Here is an 8,597-nt window from a genome sequence, read left to right as displayed (position 1 = left end):
AAGCTGTACTTAAAACGCGACTATATATTTGTGAATTTCTTTACCGATAGAAAATTCTATTCGTCAAAATGGCACCGTTGCCGGGGAATTGCAAACGTGTGCCTTATTATTGGTTATTGTAAATATTTTTCTTTTGCTTGTTTATTTATTTCTGTTTTCATTTTTAATTCTTATTAGCTACCATGAGTTCTCACCCCTCTCGCTTTGAGTTTGGTTCTAATATTGTTGAAGGGAATGGAAGCTATAGCAGGAACATGCATCAAGGTCAGAACAGTCAAAGATGGATGGAGCCACGAGGACTTGATCAACCCTTTCGGCAACAACACCTTCCACAGTACCACAGACAAAGACCGTCCCGCAATGCATGCTAAGACAATAGTTATGGTGGACCTTTTCGTGACAACCAACCTCCACCAAATTACTATGGTCAAGAGCCATTCCAGGGAGCGTATCAAGATGATAGATATGGTGGATCCCCTTGTAGTTACCAACAAGACCCACCACATGGTTATGAACTGCCTCTTCAACATACCTTTGGACCACCATACTCACAAGCCCCCTACTACCAAACACCATCACATGATTCTAACCTTTATCCGCCATACCAACCACCCTATGAGCCATATGAGCCATACATAGATCCACCCCAATTCCAACCCAATTACTCCCCAGAACCACCACCTTAATATTCACCATCTCCATATCCTTATCAAGAAGAACCACCTCCGTATTATGAGCCCTCTCTCCGAACCAATGAACCTTCATATCCACTCTAATCTCCAATGGATGACACCCTTCGTGTTCTTCTTCAAGGGCAAGCGAAGATTCAAAGGGACATACTGGAACTCACTACTGCCTTAACCGAGGTAGTAAATAAATTAGCTTCCCAACATCTAACCACTCAAGGTACTCCCATGGCTACATGTGGAGAATCAAAAAAAGAGCGTAGCATGAAGGAGACACTAGAAACTTCAGTGGATAATGAGGAACATGGCTTTGTATTGGAACAATTGGAGGAAGCCGTGATCGTTGAAGAGGAAGAAGTGGTTGAAGATTTAGGAGATGCTGAACCTCCATGGGAATCTAGGATTGTAGAGTACCCCTCCAATAAGATTGAAATTGATGTCAAGAAGGCCAGTGCACAACCTCCATGGCATATTCTTTATGAAGACTTGGATGGGATAGATCAAGAAGTAAGATCCCTTGGTGATAAGAATCATGCACCAAGCCCTCCTGGTGAAAAATCTACATCTGCAAACGAACCCTTTGAGTATGAAGACTCTTCTCTATTTGAGTCTGCAATTGATGTGGAAGTAGAAGTCCTTCGAAAAGGATGGACGGGAGTTGAGTACGCTTTATCAAGAACATTGGAGACTTCTCCACCTATGTTGTCGTCTACTCCTTCACTTGAGTGGGTAAAACTTATCTCTGCTCATTTTCATATCCCACTTGAGTACGGTATTCTTGAAACGGACGGCCAACTCAGGAAGCTTTGTGGCATGAAGCGTAAGAGGAGACTGTTTAGTGGTTGGAGTTGCAAATCCAGGCTCATCAAGGTTGATATTTCGAGAGTTAGATATAAGGATCCGACTGGTGATAATTTGGTTAGATCTAAAAGAAGAGTTTGGTACTCCGTAGAGAATTCAGATTGCTTACCACCCGGATGGATTCATGATGATCAACTTGAAGACGGGTGTAGAAACAAGATTTGGAATCCTGGAATACATGAGGATCAAATTTGGGAGCTCAAAGCTTGTGAAAAATCCCATCAAAGCTCGGAAACTTTACTTGAAATAGATAGAGCTTGATGGAAAACCAAGCATTTGTGGAAGTTTTAGAATGAGTTCAAGCACAAGCCTCCATGACAAGGAGCTCACCAAATGTCCAACTTAAGGACTTTAACTAAAAGTGCTAGGTGGGAGACAACCCACCATGGTATGATCGCTCCTTTTCCAATTATAATTTTATTTAGTTTTGTTTGTTTTTGAGTTTTATTTTATTTCATTGAACCTGGAATAATTCATAACATCTGCATACTGCATTCTGCATTTTGCATATAAAAAAAATGCACGCGACGCGTAAGCGTCGCTGACGCGTCCGCATCACAGGTGCATTATGAAGAAAAGAAAGTGAACAGAAAGTCACGCGAAAGCGTGGCTAGAGGCGTGCCTTAGGCACAAATATGATCACACGACCGCATCGCTAACGCGTTCACGTCGTTTCTGAAATAGCATCCCCACGCGTCTGCGTCACCCATGCGAACGCATGGCTCTGTAAAATCGACGTAAAGGGGTGTATGGCAGTATGTTGGGCTGGAATGGGGCTGGACTCGTGCTGGAAGCCCAAGTCCTCCCACGCGAGCGCGTTCCTCACGCGGCCGCGTCGTTTTCCAAAAATGGCCATCCACGCGATCGCGTCAACCACGCAATCGCGTCACCCAAAAAATTGGCAAAAAGAGTTTCGAACAGAGAGTTGCGCGAACGCGAGGCTGCACTCGCGCCAATCGCACAAATCAGGCCACGCGATCGCGTGACCCACGCGTCCGCGTCACCTAACTTTATCGCACACCACACGACCACGTCAATCACGCGTCCGCGTCGCCTGCGCCGCACAACTTATCCAAATCATCGCCAATTATCTTTTCTTTTCTTTTCTAATCCTAATTTCTTCTATCTTTTCTTCTTTCTTCTTTCTTTCTCTTCTTCTCCCCCTCTACTCTTCTATCCCTTTAATTTAATGCATTTATTTGTGCTTTCCTTTTGGTTTCTTTTTCAATTCTTTTTCATGCATTTTTATGTTGGTGTTGGAGTTTTATTTGGATAGTACCTTATTTTATTTGAGCATGTGGCTATTCTGAGGAGAGATTTGACAATTGACAATTACTTATGGCTCTCATATACATTTGGATTACATTATTTTCATCCCTATTTTAACTTGCACACCCAATGTATTTGGGATTATCATTCACAATTGTCATCATTACACATGCTCTTTAATTTGGCACATTTATTACTTGATGCTTGTGCTATGCTTCTCATGCCTATTATTTGCATATTTTTACCCTCTTGCATCTAATTATTTTGAATTGTCCTTTTTTATCTTTATTGTTGTCTTTCCTACATGTTGTAGCTACCATGTAGTTGGGCTATCATCTTTTCTTTGGCATTCCTTATCACTTGGAATTTTCTCCCTTCCGGTCTTAGTTTTCTATATCTCACACTCTTCCTTTTTCCTCTTCCTTAGGCATGGGTACCAAGAAAGGAAAAGAGAAGACCACTGACAAGACACCGGCACGGAGAGGAACCAAGAGACCTCCAGCTAAGGTGCCTCTATCTACAAGCGTCAGTTGTAGCAACCCGTCCACTAGTACATCTCAGCATGCACCGAGGACCGTGCAATCTTTAAGTGTGGTAAGGTCGATATCGATCTCCATGGGTTAGTTACTCTTCTATCTCAACACCAATGGTTTATTTTTCCTTGTTAGTTGTTGCATTTACATGTTTGATTGCATATTTGTTTGATTTTGTGCATATTTTACCACTTGGTTGAAGAAATATTTTCTTTTTCAAGAAACTTTTTATAGCATTTCACTAATTTGAATTAAAACTTTTTGAAAAACTTGTTTGAAGAAATATTATTTTGGAACATGGTTTAGAGCTCGAACACACAAAACCTGTGAGATTTTAAGCCTATTTGAATTGGTTGCATTTTATCAACCAAAATTTTGTTTTAGTGTGTATTTTTTCTCTCTAAAATTGTGATCTTTGTCTTGCTTGATTCTATATTTCCATTGTTTGATGTATGCATGCACTTATATGATTGAGGCCTTTGTTTTACTGAGCTTACATACCCATATGGCCTTACCTTTCATTATCCCTTGCAAACCAATCTTGAGCCTATTATACCCCTTGTTCTTTACTTTAGCACATCATTAACTCTAAGCGAAAAACAATAATGTCTTTAATTTGAATCCTTGGTTAGCTTAGACTAGTGAGAGTGTTCATGAATTAAGTGTGGGGAAAAGTGGGTTTCGAAACATTTGGTTTGAGAATTGGGTGTTATATATCTTTATGAAAATGTGAAAGAAATGTTTAGGACATGTTCATGCATTCAATAATTTAATCATATGCATTGAGAAAAATAAAAGAAAAAGAAATATATATATAAAAAGAAAAAGAAAAAGAAAAGAAAAATAGCAAATAATAAAAGGGGATAAATTACCCCAAAGTAAGTGGTGAAAGCAATGCATATGTACCGTACTTGAAATTAGAATGCATGAATATGTGGAAAATATGGTTAATGGACAGTTAGATTTTGTATTTTGATTACATGGATTGTCTAAGTTAGGTGGAAAGTTTAAGTTAATTAAGGATTCAGATTTTAGTCCACTTAGCCAAATACAATCCTACCTTGACCGTAACCCAATTACAACCCTTAAAAGACCTCTTGATATGTGTATCTGTGCATTAAATTTTTGTTGATTATTAGATGAAGAGCAAGCCTTAGAAAGCAAGGTTAGTAGAGAATTGAGAGAATCAAACCTCAAACACTTGAGTGATTAGAGTGTATACACTTCCGGTGAGGTTCGACACTCGATTCTTTGTTCCCGGCTTTCATGATCTATTTTCTTCTGCAAGTTCACTTGTACTTTATTTTGTGATTTGAATTAGTGAAATCCAGTTCATGTATGTTCTTGGAAGATTTATTTACTTTTAACCAAGTAGGTAGAAACATTCTGCATGTAGTTGCATTCATATAGATAGGTTGCATTTCATACATTCTATCATTCCTTTTCACCCCTTTATAGCTTCTCTTGAGCTTAGCATGAGGACATGCTAATGTTTAAATGTGAGGAGGTTGATAAATCATTATTTTATGATTTATCTTATGCTCAATTGAGTGGTTTTTATGAAGTCCTTGCCCACTTATTCATACAATTCGCATGTTTTATATTTTCCTTCCTGATTTTGTGCTATGATTGAAAACATGCTTCTTTGGCCTTTAAATTGCTAATTATTAATCCTCTCCTATTACCATTCGATGCCTTGATATGTGTGTTAAGTCATTTCAGGGATTACAGGGCAGGAATGGCTTAGAGGATGGAAAGGAAGCATGCAAAAGTGGAAGGAATACAAGAAACTGAAGGAACTGCTAAAGCTGTCCAGCCTGACCTCTTGGTACTAAATCGACCATAACTTGAGCTACAGAGGTCCAAATGATGCGATTCCAGTTGTGTTAGAAAGCTAACATCTGGGGCTTCACAACGATATATAATTTGCCATAGCTGCCTCGAAGCCAGGTGACGCGAACGCGTGGATCACGCGAACACGTGACCTGGCAGAAACGCAATCCACGCAAACGCGTGGACGACGCTTCTGCGTCACTTTTCCGCGACCTGTACGTACCAGAATGCGCTAGGGGCGATTTCTGAGCTATTTTTGATCCAGTTTTCGGCCCAGAAAACACATATTAGAGGCTATAAAGTGGGGGAATGCATCCATTCATGAGATTTAACTCACAATTCATAATTTTTAGGATTAGATGTAGTTTTTAGAGAGAGAGGTTCTCTCCTCTCTCTTAGGATTTATGATTTTAGGATTTCTATTAGTTTAGTTCAATTCATCTTCAGTCACAGGTTCAATATTTCTTTTGCTTTATGTTTCTCTTCTACTTTCAGACACTTTAATGCTTTTATTTGTTAATTACTTATGTTGCCAAATTGGCTTATGAACGATTCGTGTTAGGATTTTCTTTATTTAATATAAACTGAGGTATTTCAGGTTTATGATTCTTATTTAGCTTTTTATATTCTTGGCTTTAATTGATTAATTGGAGACTCTTGAGTTATCAAACTCATCGTGATTGATAATTGTTATTTTGCTAATTGAATTGAATTCCAATAACTCTAGCCCTTTCTTAGGAATTGGCTAGGACCTGAAGATCAAAATAATTAGTCCACTTGACTTTCCTATGCTTTAGTAAAGGTTAACTAAGTGGGATTAAACTCAATCCTCATCACCATCGATAAGGATAACTAGGATAGGACTTCCAAGTTTTTCATACCTTCCGCATTTAAGATTTTCATGCCAAAGTCCTTTGACACAGTCGAAGGCATTTTACTGTTTTCTTTTAATTTCAACGCGAACCTTTTTATTTTCAGTTTGTTCTTTTTTCGAAAACTTTACTTTTGTCTTTATTCCCAATTTCCATCTAATCGAAGACGCTTTGATGTACTTTTAAAAAACTGGTACCTGCAAAAAAAAAGTAGATTTCGCTCTCAGATCATTAGATATTAAATCACCATCGATTTGCTAAAAATTGACAAAATAATTATATTATATCTCAATGGTGGAGAAAAATAGAATATCACGTTCCGCTCAATACAATGGCATACTCTAACCGGTTCCTATATTAACATATATTCTGGCACTTTGCCATCGACATATACACGGCCGATGCGAGTACTAATAATAATTGCAAAATACGTGGGAGAATGAGATTTTCATAAGCTGTAAATACTAAATAATTAACTAAGCAGTTTCAAAGAAAACAAACTCCGTTTATTACAATTCTAATACAAACATGCACGAAACATAATGATTAGGGTTATTATATCTCAAACTGTGACATGTTCAATTTATTAATTTATATTAGCTAAGTATGGGGGAGTAAACTGGATGCACGGCTACGGGCCATTGGTTATTTCTCCAATCATGGATATGTTGGTTTATGCCATCCTCCACCGTTGTTTGATGGAACATATCCTCCGCCACCACCAGATGGGAGATATGTTGGGAGTGCCACATGGAAAAGCTTTCGCCCTGTACCATATAAAGAAATAAATGTAAAAAAAAAAAACATATAAAATTAAAAATAATAGAAAATTTAAAACTTAAGTAAAAAAAACGTTTGAAAGTGAAATAAATTAAAACTAATTTAGAGTATAATATTTAAGATTAAGTAATTTTAAAATTTAGGATTTGAAGTTTAGAAGTTGGGGTTAAGTATTTATGGTAGTGGCAACTGGCAAGGAGTGTGGTAAGTTATCCGTGGTTGAAGGTGAAATTAAGTTGTTAGATGAAAAGAGAAAGAAATGAGAAAAGATAAAAAAAAAAAAAAAAAAAAGAAGTAATTTCAAAAGAAATAGTGAGTGAATTTGTTTGGTTGTGATTGGGTAATTATTTATTGGCTGAAATTGATTATTTTTTGTATAAGTATAAGTATTTGTATTTTTAAAACTACATATTAAAATAAAATGGTATAATGATGTATTAAATTATTTTAAATTATATAAAATTTTATTAGATTGATTTATACATTAAAATATTAGAAAAATAATATTATATGACAAATAAAATTTATTATTATTTTTATCAATGTTTAGCTAAATTTTAAATACAAAATATTAATTTTAAATTATAAATTTTAAATTTTAAATTTTCATAATATAAAAAATAAAATATTAATTTAAAGTATTGACTAATATTAATAAATTAAAATTTATATCGCCTAGCTTTACTGATGTTAAGATTCAAAAATTGAGTTGTTAAAGTTCATAACCTATAAAAAATTATTTGACTATGTAAATATGACAAAATTTACAAGCAGTGTAAGTGAATCTCCACTTATATATATTGTTATTTAAATTGGGGTGTTGGAAACTTATGAATGGTGTTCCAAAATTAAAAAGGAGGACATACCGAGTTTATAGTCCGCAGGGTTAAGGCCTGCAGCAGCGAAGTTGGAGAACATGAGGCATAAAAATATTATTAGCACACTAGAAAATGACATCAATTTCAAGGCACTCAGGAAGGGCATTATTTCTAATTGAATGATGACAAGATATTTGTGGGTGTTAATAGCTCCAATCAAGCCTGAGAGGATGGGAAGCATTACACTTTAAAGTTGGTATTTATAGAGAGATCAAGAGATATTAGAAATGAATGAAAAGATCAAGGTGCAAGGTGGTGGCGTGTTCATTTCGTATTCCGTCGAAGACTGTTTCTTCTCCTACGGAAACTGTTCACATGTGTCAATTACTTTATTGGTATACCGATATGACATGTATGGTTGGGTTGATGGTCATTATTTTATCTTGATGTGTGTTTTGAAATACCAAAAACATCCCTATTTTGCCAGTTAAAATTACGTAAAGGGACTGCAGTAAGCCAGCAACATATATGTGGTTATTAGAGGATGACTTGTCAACAGCTTGTTTTAGCCAAGTGTAGCCAATAATAGTGAAAGTGGCTTAAGCTAATGGTTAAGATGGATGGGCCATTTGTTCCTTTAGGGTGCATATTTATGAAAATAAGATAAAACAAGATAATAAAAATAAAATATAAAAGACAAAAATATAAAATTTTATATTTTTATATTCTGTTTAGTAATTTAAAATAAATTATAAAAATTTAGTTTATTTTTATTTTTTTATTCAAAAAATTTGAGATAAAAATATAATAGTAAAAAATATAATTATAAAAAATTAATAAAAATAATAAAAAAATAAAAATAAATTGTGTCTTTTGTTATTGTCTTTGTGTTTTTTTTATTCGGATGGATATAAAATACACTAATTCAGTGTCTCTAACTCTAAA

General features: G+C 35.6%; 1 long non-coding RNA gene across 1 annotated transcript; it reads right to left on the bottom strand.

The window, feature by feature from the left end:
• Window positions 1–6,538: 6,538 nt before the first annotated feature.
• On the bottom strand, window positions 6,539–7,887 carry LOC107624287 (uncharacterized). The gene is made up of 2 exons (XR_015907358.1): window positions 7,701–7,887; window positions 6,539–6,821 (listed from the first exon to the last, which is right to left on the bottom strand). It is a non-coding gene; the product is annotated as an uncharacterized LOC107624287 (long non-coding RNA).
• Window positions 7,888–8,597: the final 710 nt, after the last annotated feature.

This window comes from Arachis ipaensis, chromosome B10, assembly GCF_059453495.1.
Source record: "Arachis ipaensis isolate K30076 ecotype BB chromosome B10, ASM5945349v1, whole genome shotgun sequence".
Taxonomy (NCBI): Eukaryota; Viridiplantae; Streptophyta; class Magnoliopsida; order Fabales; family Fabaceae; genus Arachis; species Arachis ipaensis.
Note: the sequence above shows the minus strand (reverse complement) of the source record. Positions and strands in the feature narration are given on the sequence as shown.